The sequence below is a fragment of the Macrobrachium nipponense genome, chromosome 4, assembly GCF_015104395.2.
Source record: "Macrobrachium nipponense isolate FS-2020 chromosome 4, ASM1510439v2, whole genome shotgun sequence".
Lineage (NCBI taxonomy): Eukaryota > Metazoa > Arthropoda > Malacostraca > Decapoda > Palaemonidae > Macrobrachium > Macrobrachium nipponense.
This window is the reverse complement of record NC_061100.1, coordinates 33,073,203-33,097,040: the sequence shown is the minus strand read 5'-3', so window position 1 is coordinate 33,097,040 and position 23,838 is coordinate 33,073,203.

The following is a 23,838-nucleotide window of genomic DNA, read 5'->3' as shown; positions in this document are numbered from 1 at the left end:
CTTCCTCGAAGGAAAGCTTCAATGGTGAACAGAATACTAAGACGATAGTTCAAGCCAAACTGGATATTCCCGTCCGATCTTCTCTAGTCCAGGTTGGTCGCCTACTGTGAGATAGTTTCTTCAGCAGCAGTCTTCTTTCTTCCCAATGCTAGAAATCCAGGAATTCGAGCATAGGCGAGGTTCCCGATTATCGTGTATATCGGGGATTCTCGTCTCGCTCACTTTTGGACCGTGGTCTCGCCTAAGTGTTTGGAGATCGTAAAACTCGAACACTGAATGCGTTAGAAATTCCGTAGAATCTAAGCAGTCTGCGAAACCCCCACCGAATTCGTCAAACGATATCGGCTGGTGGTCCTCTCTCGATTCCCGTAGAAATCGAGAATGGGGCAGAGGTTCCTCCTCAACGACCGGGGCTTACGTCAGGTAGGACCCGAAGGTCCCCCCGGTACGCAGTCCCGAACGTGGGATCCTACAGAGAAATCTCTGTAGGATCCCTCCCCTTTCCCTCGTAACCGTAAGGAGAGAGGGAATGGGGGAGGGAATTGGTATACTCGCTCGCCTTCCCAGTGGAACTAGCAGTTGGAGAAGAGTAGGAACAGCCATCGCCTTGCGGCGATGGCCTCTCAGAGTCTGGGAAAACGTATCGTCAGGAGAAAAACGTTTTCCCGCGGAGGGTTACTTGAACTCTTCACTGTAGGTAAGGGTCTGCCGCCACTGTGAACGTCGTCTGGGGTGGGGCTGATCGACACCTGACAGGAGAGAGCCGATACCGTCCTCCGACTCATTCCAGTCCTCGTCGAGTCGAAACCTCTCAGGAGGACCGAAGGAGTATTCAAAATACGGTGTCCGAAGACACGTAGAAACGCCGCTGTCGCAGTAGAGGAGGTGGAAGTAGCTTGATCTTGACCGGCCAGAACTGAGAGAGCCTTCTTGTCCGGAGACGAGAGACTCTGGTTCGAGACAGAATCGGCAAGTTGCCGATCGCGGCAGACCCACCGTCGGTTTGGGTTCCCGGGTTCCCTCTCGGGCCACAAAAAGACTCGAGCAGAGACGTGGGGCTCTGCTGGTGGGAGCGGCAATCTTCCGCAAGGTCATTATGCTGACGAATCAGCTTAATGACTTCTGCAAATTCCTCTGTATCTCGGGAGTAACCGTGTCTTGCGGAGTAGGACCGTCCAGTCCCTCCAACACGACAGATCCCGAGATACTCCTCTTCAGAAGGAGGAACAGCGGCAGACCCACTGACGGTCGCCTCCAGCTACTTGCGCGTATGTCCTGGTCGGTCCTAGAACCGTGCCTGGTCCATACGGCGTCATAGCGGGATCGCGAGCGGCGCACCTCTCAGCGATCACTCATAGGTACCGTCGCTCCTCCCGGTGTAGCCCGAGGAGGTTGAAGGACAGGAAAGGCAGACCTGACGCCCCCCCCTAGCTCGATGGCAGGACCAGCGTGCTTGGAGGGCTGCTGCTGATCGTCCACCCGCAGTGGCGATCGAGCAGCAGGCCTAGCCTTGCGCTCGCCTGGGGCGAGAGGCTCGGCTGAGAACGTCGACACTGATCTCTAGCGTCAGGCGAGCTGTTGCTGGTTACCGTCTCCGCCCGGTCCCGATGGGAGCGGCGCGTCAGGTGACCTGCTAGGCTCGTTGTCGCGGTGCGAGAACGCGAGCGTCCTCTCGGCGCGTCGAGCCGCTGGTACCAGCCGTGGCTGGTAGCGACCGGACCGCGGGACCCCTTCCTCGCCTCAACCCGTGGCTGGTCAGCGACCGTCACGTCAACCCGAGCAGCCAGCTGGTCGCTGCGAGAGCGTCCACGGCCTAGCGAGAGTCGTCTGCACGACACTCGCCAGTCTTCTGCTCCGCGCTTCGGTCTTGGCGGCGAGCGGAGCTCGAGTGTCAAGACTTTGGCTGGACGGTCTCCCGCGGGAGACCGTCCACTCGGTACTTCTCGCTAACGAGAAGCCGAGGCGGATCTGGTTTAGCGGCAGAATCGCTAGCCACCAGGCGAGGAAGTGCCAGCCGAAGCTGGTACTCCTCCTGGTCCCCGTCTTTCTTAATCCTTGGTAGAAGAAAGACGGGCCCTGTTCACCGAGGGAGCAGGAGGACCAGCAGAGAGCTCCCCCCCCGATATCCCACGCGCCGGAGCGAGACGGGCCTTAGAAGGTCCCGAAGGAGCCTTCTTAGGGGGGAAAACCCGGGTTACCAGCTGGTCGCTGCAAGAGCGGCCGTTGGCCTGGCAAGAGTCACCTGAGCGTCTCTCACCAGCTTCTGCTCCGTGCCGCGTCTTGGCGCCGAGCGAACTCTGGCGCCGAAACTTGGCTGCACGGTCTCCCGAGGGAGAACGTACACTCGGGATCTCTCGCGAACGATAGAGACCGAGCCGGAACCTGGGCGTAGCGGCATCGCCGCTAGCACCAGGCGAGGAAGTACCAGAGCTAACCGATACTCCTCTGGTCCCCGTCTATCTCTTCTTACGGAAGGGGAGACGGGCGCCCCGCTCCCGAAGGAGCAGGAGGACCAGCAGAAGGACCCCCCGTCCCACCGGGGTGGGATGGGCCCATTAGAAGTTCCCGAAGGAGACTTCTTAGGGGGGAAGGCAGCCTTCTTCTTCTTCGGATTATGGGCCTTAGAAGTCGAGAAGAGGCAGCAGCAGACGATGAAGACGAAGATGACAGCCCTCCTTCTTCCTCTTCTTCTCCCGTCAGCTCTCGCAGGACAGTCGTCAGGTCCTCCATCCAGGAGGGAGCCGGGGCAGTTGCCGAAGCAACAGGGCGACCTGCACCTGTCCGGAAGGACCTGGGACTGGGGAAGACACAACCGTGGGCAGGGACCAGCCATGGACAGGCACAGGAATCAGGAGCGACAGGAACAGCAACCACAGCTCAGGAGCGCAGGAACAGCGGCAGCGGTAGACCCAGAAGGACAGCCAAGCCAACAGCGGAAATCACATTCAGCGGCAGGATACGGCAGGCAGCGATCGCCTCGTAGAATCATCGGCAGCCAGCGGAACCTGGGTCCTGGCGGCCGGTCCAGGGGCGAGCTGCTGGAACAGCGGAAGTCTGGGGCAGGCAACACGAAGAAAACAAAAAAGGCGGCGGCGGCAACCCCCACCTCGGTACGGCTGCGGCCCTAGTAGCGGCAGACGGCGTCGTCGACACAGCATGGGGAGTGTAGACCAGGAGGGGGGGGGAGCAGCATAAGCGGCGTGGTAGTAGTGGAGACCGCCCCAGACCTCGCTAGACGCTGCAGCAGCCCGTGGATGCTAGGCACGCCCTGCCTCCGCGGTTGGTCCATACCTGTCAAGGTCGTCTCCCCACGGATGTAGCACTGCGGTAACATAGATAGATAGTAAGAGGGGTTCCCTCACGACGGGGGGAAGACATGCCCCACCCCGAACGCAAGGAAGACCCCAAATACAAAATACAACGAAGAAGCTGAGCGGGGGGTAGGAAGGAAGACGAAGAATCGGATACCAAGGGCGGGGAGTCGCGGGAGAGCTTCCCGACGACTTCCTGGCAGACCTTCGCTTCCCCTACCCCGCACAGCAGTGAAAAGTAATATGAAAATGAAACAGAATACTGCCCTTGCGATTCACTTCATAGAACTTAAAGGGGAAAAGATCAATTCCCGGGTAAGAACGGAAACTTGATCCAATAATATGATGCTATCATAAAATATATATGAAAATGAAACAGAATACTGCACTTGCGATTTCATTTTCACATAAAAAAAAAATCATAAGGATCAATTCCCGGGTAAGAACGAAAATTGATCCAAATTAAATTTCATGCAAATAAATAAATGAAAATTAGAAGAATATTGCAATTGCGAATCCACTTCATGCATTCTATATACAAAATTAAAAGGCTCGTGCCGAGCGCAATCACACTCTTCGGTAACGAACGCACAGGGCAAAAAATATAATGAAAAGAGTACTTACATTTTTCAATTACACACTTTCGCCCAAAATACATGACTCGGCGCGAGCGCGCCCGCCCTCGGCACCGAGACATAATTCAAGGGTTCAATTCATGAAAAGAGAGGAAATCGCCGCATCTACAGCGATAACTCCATGTTGGTTCATAATTAAGTAATGAAAATGAAAACAGTGTACTTACAGTTTCATTTTCAAGTCAAACAAACCATTAGTAGAAAACACAATATAAACAAAGCATACGACGATGAAGCGGGCAGAGACGATGACGAACACGTCCTTCACACCCACGGCCGAAAGCAAAAGTGATTTGTTTACCTCCCAGTCGCGCGGCGCGCGACTGTCGGACAAGCAGTTAACTACCGTTCTCCCCTTGTTCGAAGCTTACGACCGTTCCAGCTGCCGCTAGCTACTTCCTATTGTTAAAGGACCGAGGGTTTGTATTACGTATCGGAACAACTTAAAATTTGGCCTTAATTTCTAACTTTGGAGAAAATACTTACTTCGAAAGGAGAGTAGAGGTCTTTAGCTCCGTTTTTCACCAACAAGAAGTCGCGACTGATGCCCATCTCCGGTGTCAGGACGCGTTATAATGTACTTTTTTGGAGGGTGGCTAGCGTTGATTGTAGGTGGCCTACTTGGCCTGCTGTGATATTTTACCCTATTTTAGTTCATATGGGACTTTCATATATCACATTATGTTGACGAAACTTCAGTCTTTTAAATGGTATGCTGAGAGTTGCAATTGTATTCTTGTTTCACCAATTAAATATCGAGTGAATAAGACCCGTCCACCGTGATGGGGTTGGCCTTGCCGTGGTGTTTTTACCCTAGTCACTGGTTTTTCCCCCTACTTTTGACACCGTTTTCACTACCCTCTGTTTAAATCTTAAAATTTGGCCTTAATTTCTAACTTTAGAGAAAATACTTACTTCGAACGGAGAGTAGAGGTCTTTAGCTCCGTTTCTCACCAACAACAAGTCGTGACAGGTGCCCATCTCCAATGTCAGGACGCGTTATAATGTACTTTTTTTGGGATTGTCCACGCTGATCGTACATGGTCCACTCTGTACCCTACGGCTTTTTACCCTAAAAGGCTACGGCCTACAGGGTAATCTAGGAGTGCTAACAGAGGCTACCTAGCCTAGGCAACTCTAGAAGTTGATGAATGATACAAGCTAGCTATATAAACATTTGTTACTCACATTATTACAGCAATTATCGGTTATCCTTGTAATTTACCAATTATTACGATTAATTACGAATTGTCTCGATTACGCAGACGGCAATTGTTACAGAAGAGAAAAAGCCGTTTGAACTTTGAACAAAGTTACGATTCTAGCGGCCAATGGCGTCTCTTGTTGACATTTTGGACGCCTTCTATTTGATAGTATTTATATTTATGGTTCTGGGTTTAGACGTGGTTTCGATTGTTTTCATTCATTCTAATAAGGCAATTCGTAGACAATTGCAAGCAATCAGCGGGAATATAATTAAAAATTATGTAATCTACTAATAAACTGGACAATTTAATGGTAGTTATTGAGGCACTAATGGATTTAGGTAATGGCGGTTTGTTTACGTTTTGGGCGTCGTCTCTTAAGGACTTCACGTTCGTGGTTCCCGTTTGAATTTGACGTTTTGATTCAAATCTAATTGATGAAAAGGGGAAAGTTATTCATAATCACTGGAAAAATAATAAAAAAACAGATAAGTTATTTCATTAATTGATATTAGAATAAAACGATGATGATAAGTACTCTAGCCGATGGAGTATTAGTAGTAATAGGTGGAATTCTAATTCTTTTCTATTTTCAACGTCCCCCTCAGCAGATCGGCAAATAAAAGCATATTTGCCATCAAGCCTCTATGGGCTTTTTTTTTTTTTTTTTATTATAACGGAGTCAAATGCTTTTTGAAAGTCTATTAATACCGCAAATATTGGGTCCTTTTTTTCTCTACATTTATTCACTGCAATATTCTAAGATATATAAATTATCAATTCCTCTTCTTTATACAGTAAAGCCTGATTGCAGTTTATTTGTTTTCGCTATATTTCTAAATTGGTTTTCTATTTTGGTTTTCAGGGTCCCCATGAAAACTTTATATCAGTGGTTCTCAACCTGGGGGCGCGCCCTCATAGGGGAGGCGCGAGCCTTAGGAAAAAATTAATTTAAAAATTCTCCAGTTATATTCGTTATTCTCTTAACAAGAGTAAGGAACTAATATTCAGAAGTTAATGAAAAGATACAAAAGTATCTCCTTATAACGTTACTTGTTCCGACACGGGATACAAACCTTTCGGTCCTTTTACAATAGGAAGGTAACTAGCGGCAGCTGGATGGTCGTAAGCTTTCGAACAAGGGAGTTCGGTAGTTAACTGCTTGTCCGACAGTGCGCGCGCCTCGCGACTGGAAGCGGGAGGCGATTCAGGCGAAGAACCACTTTTGCTTTCGGCCTGCTGGTGTGTAGATGTGCTCTTCATCGCTCTCTGCCCGCTTCATCGTCGTGTGCTTTCAGGATATTTGTGTTTTCTCTTACTATTTGTGTGTGTGTAAAAGTGAACTGTAAGTACTCTTTTTCATTTTTTCATATACACTGATTATTAATTCAAATGGATCAAGGATCGAAGGAATCTCCGTGCCCTTCCATTACCCGGCGACTGTGCCCCGGGGTTGAGGGGCGTAAATGTGGGAAATTTAGAAGTTTTCCCGAGATCGATCCCCATTCCTTTGTGCTCGGCGTCGAGGGCGAGAGTGCTCTCGCACCGAGCCTTGTATTTTTTGGGGGGGTGACGTGAATGCTCTCGGCCCGAGCCTTTTATTTTCGTGTGAAGTGAAAGTGAAATTGTAAATGCAGTATTCTTTTTCATTTCATGTATTATTTTCATTATGGATCAAGGTTTCCGCTCATACCCAGGAATTGATCCTTATGCCCTTGCGCTTGGTGCCGAGGGCGTGAAGGCTCTTGGTCAGAGCCGTGTATTGGTCAGTGGTGAAGTGGGTATTGTGCGAGGGCGGGAAGAGCGAAAGCCTGCCAAGAAGTCGTCGGAAAGCTCTCCCACGACTCCCTTGGTAACCAATTCTTCGTCTTTTTTCCTGCCCCTCCGCTCAGCTCCCACGTATGGCACCTTATCCTTTGGGGGGGGGTGGGGGGAGGGGGTTTCGAGGCCCTTCTTCGCCTGACCCGTCGAGCGTAGAGGAGGGCGCTCGTTACCCGACGTCCATTTGTATTCGGGGTCTTCCGTTCATTCAGGGTGAGGCTCGCCTGCCCCCGCACGAGGGTGAATGCCTCCTACTTACCCGACTTTTGCTTCCACAGGTACTTCTGCCGTGAGGGATGACCTTGGTCAGGTGTGGGCGTCTTTGGAACTGCAGGGCGTGCCGAGTGTCCAGGGGCTGCTTCACTTTTTGGCGGGGTCTGGTGCGGTCCCTTGGAGCGGTGACCACGACGACAACCACCTTGTCGACTCCAGGGTACGCCGCCCCTCCTCCTCGCCTGGTCTACTCGCCACGCGTGGTGTCTGTCTCACCTACAGCCGCTGTGCAGGGGACGATCGCCGTACCGAGTGGGGGGCGTGCCGCTGCCGTGCTGCCGCGACCAAACTTCCGCTGCCCCAATAGCTCGCCCCTGGACCTGCCGCCGGTACCCAGGATGTCGCTGGGTGCTGCTCTGCCCTCTGTGTTACCTGTGCCGCCTGCCGTACCTGCCGGTGCTGTGCTGGCTGTTCCTGCCGTTCCTGCTGTTCCCAATGTGTCCATGCCTGCTGACGTCATCCCTGTTCGCGGTGTTGCTGCCCCAGACATTGGTCTGTCCGGGCCTTGTTGCTTTGGCAACAGCAGCCCTGGCTCCGCCCTGGATGGTAGACCTAACATCTGTCCTAAGGAAGCTGACGAAGAAGAAGAGGAAGAGGAGGAAGGTGTCGTCGTCGTCTTCATCGTCTTCTTCGTCCTCTGCAGCCACCTCTTCCCCTTTGACTTCCAAGGCTACCCAGCCGCGGAAGAAGGCTGCCTCCTCCCCTTCTAAGGGCCCTTTTACACTATGCGATTCTTGTCGGACCAAGATACGATTGGAGTGCCGGATTTAAATGCGACACAAAATTGCGCAAATTGTACATTTGTCCGACTGCCGTACAAAGTGATCCAATTTTTGACACGCTTGCAATCTGCGCTCAGCCTGTAGTGGTGACTAGATGGACAAGAGGAGAAAATTATTGTCTTTATTTATTACATTTGAGAAAAAAGAAGAGAAAACCTAGAATTCACTGGGTACACCCTTTGAATACACAAAGGCACTTGTATGGCGTGTCACGTATACATGACCAGTTGCTAAAAGAAATACGACATTCAGAGATGATATTTTGCCAGCACAACAACTGGCAGTTACCATCAAGTAAGAGGAAATATGGACCTTTCCTCGTAAATTTGCTTTTTCAAATCGAAATTAAAAAGGAGAAATGAAAACAAATAGTGTTAGCTGAAACATCTGTTTATGAAAAGTATAAACTGATATATCTCTACAAAAACTAAAATCTTTTACTTTGATATAAAAAATCCCTATCTCTCTATGTTTCATTAATTAATGTAAATAAAACGTAAGTGTTAACTATAAAAACTAAAAAAATCATATATATCGAGATCAAAAGCTTTTAGTCCCCTTTTATATCAATAATCTGCCGATAACCTTCTAATAATTTCAGGATCAAAACGTATATGTGACCTTAATGAAAAAAACAGCAAATCATTTAGTAAATCATTTCTCAGTAGTTTATACTTAAGCTATCCATACCTGTAGTTCTTTCTTATTTACGAATAACACTATTGTTATTATTATTATTGTATGGTGTTTTTTCGTTGCATGGAACCAGTGGTATTCAGCAACGGGAATAACACTATTTATAACCCTCAAATGTTTTCAATACCCAATGCACCCGATCACCAGAAGCAGTGGAAGTCTACTGCTGTCGCACGTATATGCAGGAAAAAATCGCATAGTGTGAAGACACGTATTGAAGGCAATGGCCAACTGCAATCGCGTCTGGGTGCAGCACCGGACATGGCCAGTGGGGCCTGTCAGCTGTAATGCGATGCTGGACCTGCAAATTTGCTGGACCGACATAATGTGAAAAGGTACACTAGAGATAATAGTCGACTGCTAGTCGCATGTAGGTCCGACATCGTGTCGCATTTACGTACGACAGTGTGAAAGGGCCCTAAGAAGGCTCCTTCGGGAACTTCTCAGGCCTGTCCCACTCCAGTGGGACAGGGGGTCCTTCCGCTGGTCCTCCTCCTCCTTTGGGAGCGGGGCCTGTCTCTCCTTCCGCAAGGAAGAAGACTACGGGGACCAGAGGGGTACCGGCTAACACCGGTACTTCCTCGCCTGGAGCAAGGGGCTCTGCCGCTACACCAGGTTCCGTCTCGGCCGCTCGTTCGCGAGAGGTACCGAGTGTACGGTCACCTGCCGTTGGCCATACAGCTAAGAACCAGACGCCAGAGCTCGCTCGGCGCCAGGTTCACAGCACGGAGCGGAAGGCTGGTTAGAGCCGCTCGGGTGACTCTCGCCAGGCCAGCTCTCACACTCGTAGCGACCAGCCGGTCACCCAGGTTGAGGTGACGGTCCCAGACCGACCACGGGCTGAGGCTAGGAAGGGGTCCCCCCGATTGCAGTGGGACCGGACGGGTAGGGCAACCAGCAGCAGTTCCTCTGACGCACGAGATCGGTCCAGTTGTTCTTCCCAGGGGAACGGCGCGACCAGGCCTGCAGCTCGATCTTCAATGCGGATTGGTGATCACCTGCAGCCCTCCAAGCCCGATGGTTCTGCCAGGGAGCATCAGGTCTTCCTCTCCTGTGCCTTCAACTTCCTCGGGTTACACTGGGAAGGGCAAGGCACCGAGGAGTGATCGTGAGGGGCGCGCCTCGCACGAGCCCGTCACGATACCATACGTACCAGGCACGGTCTTAGGATCGACCAGGTCGTACGTGCAAGTGACAGGAGGAGACCGAGAGGGGTCTGTCGCTATTCCCCCTGTTGAAGGGGGAGGATCTCAGGAGTTGCTCTTGTTTGAGGGGCTTGGAGGTCCTACTCCGCAAGATGCAGTCACTCCAGTGATCCAGAGGAACTTTGCCGAGGTTATTGCGCTGATTCGTCAGCACAACGACCTTGGGGAAGGATTGCCATCCGAGCCACATCCCGGCTCGAGTCGTTTTGGGGTCCAAGAAGGAACCCAAACCGACGGTGGGTCTGCTGCAATCGCAGCTTGCCGACTCTGTTGTACCATGTGAAGTCTCGTCTTTGGACAGGACGGCTCGCTGAGGTATGTCAGATTGAAAAGGCTACTTCCTCCTCCTCTACTGCGACAGTGGCGATTTTACGTGCGTCGGAGGACGATATTGGCTCTCTCCTGTCAGGTATCGATCAGCCCCACCCAGACGACGTTCACAGTGGTGGCAGACCCTTACCTACAGTGAGAGTTCGTAACCCTCTTCGGGGAAAAAGTTTCTCCTGACGATACGTTTTCCTAGACTCTGGAAGGCCATCGCCGCAAGGTGATGGCTGCTCCTACTCTCTTCTCCAACTGCTAGTTCCGCTGGGAAGGCGAGCGAGTATCCAATTCCTCCCCCATTCCCTCTCTCCTTACAGCTACGAGGGAAAGGGGAGGGATCCTGCAGAGAGTTCTCTGTAGGATCCCACGTTGGGGACTGCGTTACCGGGGGGACCTTCGGGTCCTACCTGACATAAGCCCCCGTCATTGAGGAAGGATCCTGCCCCATCCTCGATTTCTATGGGAATAGGGAGGACCACCAACCGATGATCGTTTGACGAATTCGGGGGGGGGAGTTTCGCTGAGTGCTTAGAATTCTGCGGAATTTCTAGCACTCTCAGAGTGTTCGAGTTTTTTACGATCTCCAAACACTTAGGCGAAACCACGGTCCAGAGTGGGCTAGACGAGAATCCCCAATAATTGTTACCACGATAATCTGGAACCTCGCCAAATGCTTGAATTCCTGGAATTTATAGCATTTGGAAGAAGCACTGCTGCTGAAGGAAGAATATCTCACAGTAGGCGACCAACCCTGGAATAGAGAAGAACGGACGGGAACATCCAGTTTGGCTTGAACTATCGTCTTCGGTGTTCTGTTCACCATTGAAGCTTTCATTCGGGGAAGACTTCTTCACTCTTGACTAGAGAACGAAGGCGGTCGATCTCCAATCCTTATTCTCATTCCTCGAAGGAAAAAGAATTTAGGATGGAGGTCATTGTACAGAAACCTACAAATATACTATGTATATTACCCTCGCAACATGATTCTGTTAAGCAGTTGAATTGTCCGGGGTGTAGGCGCATACTGTAGTTAACTCTACAGATTGTGACCGAGACGACTAGTATCCTAATTGAACTGCAACTCTGGACTGCCTGCAACCTCCCAGGAGTTACCAGTTTCGATTTTAGATACTTATGGTATTGTCACGACAACATCAACTCAGCTTTTGTATTTACCGAAATCTGTTTAGTTTCAATATAATTGCTCAAGCGTATTTTTTTTTATGCTCGATGGTTCTAGCCGAACGCATTCCTTCGTGGAATGGATTACCTGGCAACTCAGGATGACAAGTCAGCGAGAGCTAACTGTGTATTGGACTGCTCGACAGCAGGTCAGTACCAGCTGGCTCTCCGAGATGCACAGTCTGTTATGTCTCTCTCCCCTGCATTGATTGACTACCGAACTGTATCTCTGCCCAACAATCACGGACTTAGGTCTCTGATTAACAGGGATTCTCGCATACATGAATGACCATCTACAGCTGTGACGCTCGATTTCATCGCCTTCGACATTGCGAGAATTTTCAACAGAGATATCTCTTGGACTTTTTCATCTTTCTGTTTACCGCACGGTAACAGAAGTCTGTACTAGTCTCCTGCTGCATCGCATTACAATAATGTGAATTGGTTTCTTCAGGCATCTGAGTTTGTCTTCAAAATATCTCTTATTCGTAGGTGTGCAATTGTTCATTGTTCACCCCGAATTAACAGATGTATCGGAAGATGTCGCCTACTCCCTGACCTGCCAGCTCTACTTCCAAATGTTCAGCCCATGAGAAGCAGTTCTTCAGGCAGTACTTCCCTGTGTTTTCATTACTGAAAAACGCCCCGCTTGCATTGCAATGACGACTCCTCACCGGACAGCAATGAAATAGTGGTTAGCGTTTTCAGTCATTTGTAAGCACAGGTTCAGAATCTTGAGAATCCTTCTCTCAATTTGGCTGTGAAGACGTAGGTTGCATTCACTGTCCACCTTCGTCTTCAACGGCACATAGTGTTGTTTCTCCCTAGCTGAGATTCAACTACTATGAGAATGTCTTGCCGCTGTCCGGCATTAGTGACAAACAAATATACAATTTGTTTGATGTCTTGGCATAACCCTTTAAAGGGCGAAGGTCACGTGACTTGCTCGGATGCTTGGGCAACTTGCCTCACTACCCAACGCAGTCAGTTGGCAGCTGTCAGAGCGCCTGAGTCAGTTACGAACTACGCTGTGGACTTAGTTCGGTTGTTCCAGATCAATCATTACTTCGTCTTAATAGCTTGTCCCAGTACCCATACCATCGACACCCACCATGGAGTGTCGGTGTCCTATCCACTACCGAGAAGAAGAACTTTGTTGCATTGGGATAGGAGAATGCGAGACACTTCGCTGCAGACGGATAGACCAGTATGGTTACTGGACATCACCGAAGTCGAGAAGAAGGATAGGTCATGCGACTATTCCCTTCTTTTCCTCTGAGGGAACTGCATGACTTTTCCTGCGAAGTCGAGCATCCAGGGGATGGGGATCCGTGATGCTCGATATCGTACCAAACTTCGTAGCGAAGACTCAGAACCCTTCGGTCCCTGACGATCGGTTCGAGTCCTTCACAATCCCCTCCCTAATGGACTTCACTGCCTTCGATGCGAAGGAGATGTTGCTTTGTCCTGTGAGGGTGTGACGGTGCTATCTGAAGAAAACTCGACACCCAGGCTGAGTGTTGACGCCTCTTCGTTATCACCGGGATGATCTAGAAAGAAGTACAGGAACACTTTCCTACTGACAACGAGATATTGGTTCTTCCCTCGCGTTCCGCAAGATCCTCTCCGTGGCGCAGGTACTGAAGGCAGGGGTCTGGTACAACCAGACCACATGCACCTCCATCTACCTTCAGGATATTGCCCGCGGGTCCTTGGATACTGTTTCCGTTGGACCCGTGGTGGCTGCTCAACACTTTGTGTAGCTAACCCAGACCCTCGGAGGCTGAACAGCATCGAGTCCTGGTGTGACTGTAAGAGAAGATGAGTGAATGAGAGTGTGACTGGCTCCTCTTCCCATCTTTTTCTCCCCCTCTACCTGTGGGTAGAGGGATATGGTCGTCACCCGGCTGGATAAGGATGAGATGCAGGTGAGCTACTCGACAGAGCCCCATCCTATCCCTTTCACTGGGAGGGATGGAGCGAATATCCACCACTTCTCCAACGGGGGGGGTGGGGGGGGGGAGAAGTGGAAGCCAACGAGAGACAAACCCATAACTTATGTTGCCTCTTGCAAACATGAACAAGTTCTTGCTTGCTGGTATGAAGAGATACGCTTGCCTCTCTCTTAGTACTTGGCCCAGAGGTCTGACCATTGATCCTGCGGTGCACACCCCCGATCAATTGGACAGGGGCTTGGATCACTCCCTCGCTCTTACGACCAGGGAGGCATTCCAAGGTTGGGCGAACACCAGTCTGTTCACAAAAGATTCAGATTCCTCCCACCAAGAAGTGAGTCTTCCTATTGTAAAAGGACCGAAAGGTTTGTATCCTGAGTCAGAACAAATGACAATGTCCAAAATTGCATTTTTCCTAACTATACAAACCTGAGGTCCTTTTACACATAGTCCCACCTCATGCCACCCCTCACTCTGCCTTTTTTGCTTGGGCCTAAAGCAGTTGACTACCGAACTCCCTTGTTTGAAAGCTTACTGTAATGATGGAAATAATTCATTTGGCATTTATGACAGTACTCATGGAAATTGGTAGACTGGTGGTTTTCATCTTATCAAGATGTTAAGTTAGCCACTCGAAGTTGAGATTGTCTATGATCGAGTGTACATACGTAAGTACGTAACTGTAATCAAGTGCGCAGTTACATAAGCTGAAATTGCTCTGTTCGAGACGAGTACGGCAACACTGAGGGGAAACGAATGTATCTCCCCTTATATTAAATTGAAATGACTTATTTCTACCTTGTAAAAGGTATGCACTTGTCGTAGTTTATAATGTATATGTTGCCATAACATTTGGTAATGTTTCTTTAAAGTTTTACTTTGATATAATTGCCAAGAATTGTAATGGTACTGTTACGTAAGTTGCACCATGTTGAGCTTGCATGTTGCTGCAATTGTACCATCAACCCTCAGTAGGTTAAGATGTGAATTAGTCTTCCATATGTTTATAAAATGTCAGTTCTAGAGTAAATTCCACCCATGTTATGCATATAAAGTCAGGCTAACTGCGATGTGTAACAGTACAGTTAGGCATGAGTAGCGTAGCCTAAAGGCCTAACGACTGCATGCTCCCCTTATATTAATTTGAAATGACATATCTACCTTGTAAAAGGTATGCACTTGTCGTAGTTTATAATGTATTATGTTGCCATAACATTTGGTAATGTATCTCCCCTTATATTAATTTGAAATGACTTATTTCTACCTTGTAAAAGGTATGCACTTGTCGTAGTTTATAATGTATATGTTGCCATAACATTTGGTAATGTTTCTTTATACTTTTACTTTGATATAATTGCCAAGAATTGTAATGGTACTGTTACGTAAGTTGCACCATGTTGAGCTTGCATGTTGCTGCAATTGTACCATCAACCCTCAGTAGGTTAAGATGTGAATTAGTCTTCCATATGTTTATAAAATGTCAGTTCTAGAGTAAATTCCACCCATGTTATGCATATAAAGTCAGGCTAACTGCGATGTGTAACAGTACAGTTAGGCATGAGTAGCGTAGCCTAAAGGCCTAACGACTGCATGCTCTTTGGCTCAAGATTGCCATCCTAAATGAACTGTTTGTATTACAGGGAACCAGTATAGGGGTCCAGTGTAAGAACCAGTATAGGGGTCCAGTGTAAGAACCAGTATAGGGGTCCAGTGTAAGAACCAGTATAGGAATCGGTGTTGGTTCTAACTGGTATTGAAGGAGTACAGCTAGGAATAAGCTGCTTTTACAATGTATCCACCTACTGTTAAGAAGAAATATTAATTAAAAAAAAAAAAACCGGGAGCCAGCCTTTCCCTCATCCCTTATTACAACAATGAAGATTCGACCGTCTCCAATGTCAAGTACCAGTTCCAGCTAAGAATAGGCCAAGAAGTATAGTAGCCTAGGCCTATGAGGTACCTTTATATTAGCCTTTGGTTTGAATTGTTATGTATAGGCTAGTCTGAGTTAATTGTCCTAAAATCTATGGTAGCCTCCAAATGTTTAAGTCAGGACAATTGACACATCAGTACTGTATACATATGCAGTATAGTAAATACATGAGTCATAAGAATATCAACATTAAAAGATATTTATATTATTACATATGGTGACAGCACTGTAGGATGTACTTATCTGTTATAGATAGGTATATCCAACCTCACGTCCTAAAGTTGGTCATGAAACCCTTATTTCTGTAATTATTTTCAGATATTAGAGCCTAACCTTTTGTGAATATTCCTGTCACTCTTGCTTAGGTACTGTTAGCCTATTGTATTGTAGCCTATGTTGATTATTTTACCTGTGTACCTTGTATAATATTGCCTGCAAAATGGAGGGTGATGTAGAGAGAGAAGACTTTTATATGATAATTTGTTGTCTGCCATGGATACTCAGGGTTGTCAAATGCAACAGTTGTGTGATCAGCTTATTGACATGAAAAGGGAAATAGCTAATTTATCAAACTCTGCACCTGTCACTTCCACACCATCCAATTCTAACAGGGTTAATAGTTCAGACATTAACCCATTTGTCACATTAGACAGAGCAGACATAACAGTGACACCACACAATAACCCAGCTTCACTATTGTCACACAATTTATCAAATAATACTCAGCCATTAATGCCCAGTAATCCATTTCAGGGAAGTAGCACAGTCAATAACCCCTTTGTTCCCATAGGTAACCTGAATAACCGTATTGATAATCATTCTAAGGCATTTGTATTGAAACCTAAGGATATTTTGATGTTGAAATTGTCAGAATTACAAGGTGTTGGAACTGATAATAGACTTGCTAGATTTTTTAGTCAAGTAGAATTCTGTGTTACGCAGAATTTTATATACTATCTTATTTTTGAAGTCTAAAGGAGTAAAAAATATGCAAGAGATATAAAAGAATAACCTATATTTCAGAATACATCGCTTCAGCACCTCAACAAATAAGCTCCCCAATGTACAGACGGCCAACGAAGAATTGGCGTAGTTTCTTAATTCATTGTTCGTTATGGAAATATTGCCATATGCAGGTGCCAGATTATTTGCTTAACAATAAATAACATTCCTTTCAAAGGTGCTATACTTGAAATAAATTACATAACAATAGAGTAGATTTATTCAACGTATTAAAGATAATTATTTTACAAAGTAAGGAAAATATATACCAATGGGTCCACGATTTCTAATTTTATCCTCAACTCTAGCTTCGTGACAGCATACCGAAGCATTTTGACATTGACTTTGCTGACCGGTCGAGTCTTGACTCGACGTATCGTACTGCACTGGGATGTTGTCATTTCGTCTCCTACAGCCGAATAAACAATACATCCAGTCGTTAACATTCTTGAAAACGATGTTTAATTAAACTAATTTTGCCCTTTGGATCAATAAAATATTTGCATGACATAATATTTAGTGGGCCTAAATTGGACTTCTGATTTTCACCACATGATTAGCCTAGGTCTATTTTGAGCAGTATACTCTCTCGGATACGTAATATATATATATATATATATATATATATATATATATATAGATATATATATATATATATATTAATCTGCTTTATTTAATTATTCCTGTTATTCTTGTTATATATATATATATATATATATATATATATATAATATATATATATATATATATATAATACTAATTAATGCTTTATTTAATTATTCCTGTTATTCTTGTTTATTAGCAATGCTCGCCTTTCTTCGTATCCTTTCATAATTGCTTAACATAATTAACTCAGACCTAGCTATCAAAAAAAAAAAAAAAACAAAAAAAAAAAAAAAATCAAAAATAATATAATCAGTCTTATTTTTATCGCAATTCCTTGCATATCACCCTGTTTCATTTGGACACGTTGGAAAGCGTGGGAGTCAAAACTGACGAATACATTAAGAAAGGCTTACTTTCATTAAAGCTTTCTTAGGTTGATCTTCGTAGTTATTCATTTCTTCTAACTAGAAATTAATTCAAATTAGTTTCACATGTTATACCTCGACCTACTACCATAAGCATATTATAAGTAGCTGGAAAGGATAAGAAATATGAAAGGTGACGTTCTTTCGTTTAAGTCTATTTCATGTTTTTATTTTTATTTTTTTTCAAGACTGCTTTAATCAAGGGTTGCTCTTTGACGGCTACAGGGTGTAACACGAGTGTATGCACATATTTTGGGGAATGAAAGATAAAGTTTCTTTGAATAGAAAATATTTTATAAACATGCATTTTAAGGGCGCCCGTTATCGGTGCGGGGAATTTCAAAATAACCGTTATCATTACTGATGCTTTCAAGCCATGGAGTCGTAGTGAGGGGTCGGCTCAGTCGCCCGAGATGTAGAAGAGAGCGGAGGTGGGCGTATAGGGAATGATGGAGGGGATTAGGCCGATGTTGATAAAGTATCTCCCAATAAAATGTATGCTTTAGCTTTTGAAGAAAAAAAAAATGCATGCATCATAGAAACTGTTTCCCTCCCTATCTGTGGTATTCACTGGCCACGATAAAAAACAAAACAAAAAGAGTAAGCCTAAACTGATAATCTCATCCATCAAAGATACGTTTGCTTATTCATTAGACTTATTCATTAGAAACCTATCAAAGATTTCAAGTGGAGATTTAAAAATCTCTTCCTCTCCATCTAAAGTATTCATCAGACACCAGTCATAAGCATAGAGCTAGTCATGATTCCTGGTTCAGCAATGTCGTAACGATGCACTAGAATTTAAAATTCACAAATGAATGTTGCTCAGCAACGTTTACACTGTATTGTCTTGCTCTCTTGTGGTGCTTTGAGGTGTTCCACCTCTAGGCCCATGTTCTAAATTTTGCCGTTCTTTAAACAATTTGATTCATCTAGCATGATTCTCTCCGGTTTATTAAGCTTTCTTGATATCTCTCCAACAGCAACTTGCACCGAATGCAGTGCAATAATTGTCTCTCGCTCATCAAGGGACGTTTCTTAGACCAATAAATGACACATTGACATTAGATTCCCGTGCACATAACATCAAAAGCAATAGAGTGAGGTCGCTTGGTTCACACTGTTAGGATATCGTTATTTTTTTCTTTTTGTTTTTAAATTTGATAGCATATTTGTGAGATTCCAATGTTACTGTAAAAATTTAAACAAATGGAATAGTTCAACTACCTTCACTTAATATTGAAATGATAATTTAAGGTCTATGATTATGCGATACTACTAGTGATAGGTGTCTCCTATCTATTTGGTAATGTATATCTATGGTTGTGATATGACGTTTTTTATCACTTCGTTTCGTTCACGTCAATTTTGCTATATGGAAAATAGTATTACACAATAACATAACGTAATGTTCTAAAGATATCAGTGACTGTTTTTAACGTCATTACATACGATTTCTTCCATCTTTGGAAAGAAAAATCGATAAATAAGGCATGAATCGTGCGTCAGGCAAGTGAACGAAAAAGTATGAAACTCTGCCAAGAGTTTTTTGGCCGACAGTACACTTCGTCTTGGTATTGGAACGAAAACAATAAGGGAGACATCCGTTGCACTTCCAAATTAAGGATGTTATAAAAAAATTGCACCCAGAAACGGACCATTCCGCGTCACCTGCACATAGAACGAGAGAAAAGCACTACAAGAACCGTAAACCAAATTTGTTAAAGCATCCAAAATTATTACTTAAATTATAAACGTCTCAAGACACTCAATTATACAAATCTCACCAAGTCAACGACAATTATCACTTAACCCATCCACGATAATTTAGTTATTAAATATGGCAAAAACTGGAGCCAAAGAAATAGGCCAATCCAACGTTCTAAAAAAATAATATTAGCAGGATTTAGAAAATTAATTATGGATTACTCGAATGGTTGAGGAATATAAAACACAAACCAATAAATAAGGCCGGGTAACCTTACAATTAGCTAACCTGCATCTTATATCCACCGGCAAGCTGTCCGTCTGCGATGTTAGGCAATAAAGTCTCCGTCCTGATGTGGGTCCCATGAACTATTTACTCTCGGTAAATCATCTTAAACGTGTTGCCAAATAATATAAATAATCCTAACGGCGGCGAAATCCGAACTGCTCGAAAGGGCTGATATCTTCAAAAAATGCTTGGAGTGTGCACTTCTTTGTAGGACCGAGTCTGGTCTGCCACTGCTTGAATTGCGTAGCTCTCAAGAAAAGGAAAACTTTCACCTCTGCCGAAGATCCCAACACTATTCTGTAAAAAGGCAATTCTTCGGCAGTAACTAGTTAAACTAGCTGGTTCGGGGAGCTAAAAGGCATTACAGCTATTGTAAGGTAATAATGGCCTTTAATGAAGTTAACTGAAATCACCTATTTAGAAAAATTATGAATTTTAATTTGTCTTATATTATTTTTGTAGAAAAATTTAAAATCTAAAAGTTAAAAAAAAGAAAATATAACTAATATTTTGTACACTCCACAAGAGGGATGCAAATTTTTAACAAGAAAGAAAAATTATTACAAAATTTGCATACAAAAAATAAATTCTGAAGAATTATAAAAAATTAGCATAAAAAATATTTACAGGCGGGGAAACCACGAGCCACTAAACTAGATCATTCATAAACAAATTTTGGGTTTTTCTTTTACTCATTAAAGCCGCCTTTCTTTTTGATCCAGGTTTAACAATGTTAACATCCTTTTTTATGTCAACTAACCTATCAGAGAACTCAGGGTCAACCTTTAAAATCGGAATAAGAGTAGAGGCATGTCTTTTACAACCTCCCTTGATTTACCCTTCAATACTACGGCTCCAGTTACTTCACCGTTATCATTTTAATTATTTGTTGTTTTACCATGGCAAGGGGTAGTCATTAGTTTAGTATGCACTTCCTTAATAAGAACAATATCATTCACTTCCAAATCAGTGTTAGTGACTGGAATATAACGACCCTTTCTATCAACTGCCTGAGAAATTAATGTTCCTAAAAACTCACCATGATAAATTTCAAATAACTCTGAACGAATTTTTCTTAATTTAGCATACTGACACTATAGAAGTGGAAGGATTTACCTGATGCTCATAGTCAGGATCCTCGGATGGTATGTAGTGTAAATCAGGAATTAAATTTAAGGAGGTTAATCTATATCCCCTAATAAGATGCTCAGGAGTTATGGGTTCAGGCAGTTCGTCAGAAATATCTCTTAAAGATTCCTTAAACGCAATGGGTCTCCTATTAGCTAAATGAATGATATTAGCAACTAAAAATTCAAAATCAAAATATGATAAAACATTATTCTTAATAGATCCAAAAAGAAGTCTCTTGACCAATTTAACACATACTTCAACCAATGACCCTAACGCACTACAACCTTTAAAGTACTGCTGAAAAGATAGTGGTTTTACATTATTGCTTTCAAAATAAACTTGAACTTCTGGATCTTGTAAAAAATCAGTTATTAAATTAAATCCAGCAGTAAATTGTGAACCTAAATCACTTATACATAATTGTGGTACTCCAAATTCAAAACAATGCATTTGAAATGCGCGCAAAAATTCTTTCATAGAAAGATCATGACAAATTTTAAGGTTGATAGCTCGTGACCATGTACAGGTAACACAAAGAAGCCATACATTCTCCTTTTGCTGATTTTTCTTAACATAAAATGGACCAAGGTGATCAATAAAAATATTAGCAAAAGGAGTGTGAGGAGGATTTGACCGGAATTCACGATATTGACTTTGATTTAACTTAATAGTTCTAGCATTGAATCGTTTGCAATGAACACATTGTTTTAAACACTTCTTTATGACAGAAAAATGGCATGGAATATAAAAACTTTTTCCAAGTTCAGAAAGGACTGCATAACAACCAGAATGAGCAAGCTGAACATGAATGTCATTAACTATGATGTTTGTTAAGGCACTATTCTTTGAAAGCAAAATAGGAAATCCTTGATTGGAGTTCAGGTGCCATTTTTAAACTTACTCTTAACTCTAAGGACTCCTTGTTGATCCATAAAAACATTAAACTTTGATACCATGGTTGGAATATCATCTAAGGTTTTACCTCCAACTTGGAAATACAGAACATCAGAAAAATGTCTTCTTTGATCATCTCTAATAATTTGACATGTGGCCTCTACCAATAAATTAGGTTTTTTATTAATAGGTATCTTAGCTTTAATTTTCCATAGCTGAAAATAATAAAGAACTCTACGTTGCAAAAGAACCAGTTTTCGGAAACTGGAAAAGTTACATGGATTCAACAAAGAATCAGAAATTTCTAAATTAGCTGACAAACTAGTCAAGGAGAAACTGAACTAGGTTCGTCAGATTCTGCAACATTATTACTGCTATGCTTAACTAATGGATTTGGAACAACAACTTCGCTAAGATCCTGCTCAATTTCCTTAATAAATCAAGATTTGGGCCCACCAAAAAATTAGATTTCAAAAGCTGCTTATACGATAAACACCTTGTGACACAATCTGCAGGATTATCAATACCTGGAATAAACTTAAATGTAAGGCTTAATATCGCACAATTTCTGAATAGACTGTAATCTATTGACAACAAAAGTGGATAGTTTTTGCAATTTGTCTAATTTAGCCACAGCCAAGTGTAACCAATGAATGCAACATAGTGAATCTGTATAAAGACAAAGATCAACTATAGCCACAGGTTTAATGCAAGAAGGACCAGACAAATCTCTGTAAATCTCCATCAAAGTTTCAACACCCAAAGTTATGGCATTTAATTCCAAAGAAGGTATAGATTTATTCTTTAATTGCAAATTAACCATTCGGTTTTTAGCAGTTATCAAACTTAATTTGCCAGTTTCAATACACTTAATATAAACAACACAACCCGTAAAGTTAGTGACTGGCATCAGTAAATGCAATTAATTTGTATTTACATTTTCTAGATCCAACAAATCTAGGGATCTGAATAGTTGGTGCAGAATTTGCCTGCTTGCAAATGTTCCTCCACTCATGTTGCAAATCTGTTGACAAACTAGTATCCCAGCCTAATGACCTATCGCATTGAAGTTTATGCATAAAAAGACGGCTGCGATTCAAAATTGGCATATTAAAGTTAAATACATCAAACTGAGAAGCCAATGACTTTAAAATTGAAAGTTTAGTGTTTGCTTCAACATTTAAATGAATAGGATTTGTGTAAATTGTATCCGTTACACGATTCCACTTTAAACTTAAAAGTTTTACTTCTTCACTAGAAATGTTCCCATACTTCTGATCAATTTGACTTTGCAGGTCCACAAGATAGTATAAAGTTGTTGTATTTCAATTTGTAGGGAGAAAAAATAGTGGTAAATTATCATATGACCACTGGAGTTCATCAATGGAATCAGTAGTAATGGCTCCATTATCCATATATAAAAGCCTATACATAAGATGCTTCAAACCCTGCAACATGGGAGGATCATTCTTTGACATAATTACCAAAATGTAGTAGAGTGAAATCATTAACAGAAAAGGGCTGCATCTGAGTCCAAAACTAAGACGAACATTTCGGTACACAACAAGAGAATCATCATATCAACGTTCTTGTACCAATAAAACAATAACTTGCTTTGGTCCACGTCACTCAAGAGCAGCTGGTTAAATGCCTTCTTTAAATCATATAATAATAAATAAGATCCAAATCGGAGATGCAAAAAAAGCAGAAGAAAGTTCTGATTAAGGGTGGGTCCTGCAAACATTGGTTGATTATGAGATACGCTCAACTTTTTCTCACAATCTTTCTCCCATAAATTACTAAGAAATACAATACGACACTTCGTGGTCTCCCTATCAGGTTTAAATATACCCATATGTGGTAAAAAAGAGTATCCAGGATGTTCTTCCAAATATTTCTGAACATCATCTACCTTAGCTATAATACCATCCCTAACCTGCTCTTTAATTGTTTGATCCATAAGCTGAAGGTGGACCATTCTTCTTAAGCTTTTGCAAAATTAGAGTGAAGTATCTGCCTAGACAATCTCTGGTTTTTTGATAGGCAATGTGAAAAACCTTTTGTTCCATAAATGAGGAACAACAATCCTGCCGTCTAAATCTTGGGAGATATTATTCAATGAATAATCAATGAGGGTATCATGAACCTCAATGCTTTCCTCATTATAAACCTGATTATCGTAGTAAATGTATTTTCCACATTCTTCTTCTAAAATTTCATTACTAGCTTGCTTAAGTTTGGACCCAATAAGTTTACCTTTATCATCTAAAACACAAAAATTAGATTGCGTGGAAATCGATGGAAAATCTAAATCTTCCAAATCTGGGTTATCGAGAGGTTCAACTAAACTAGAAATTAAAAATGCATGACTTTCTGCAATATTACTAGATACAAAATTATAGGATGCAGGGGGTGCTAAAAAAGGCACAAACTACTCATATCACTGTCTGAAGATGCATAGG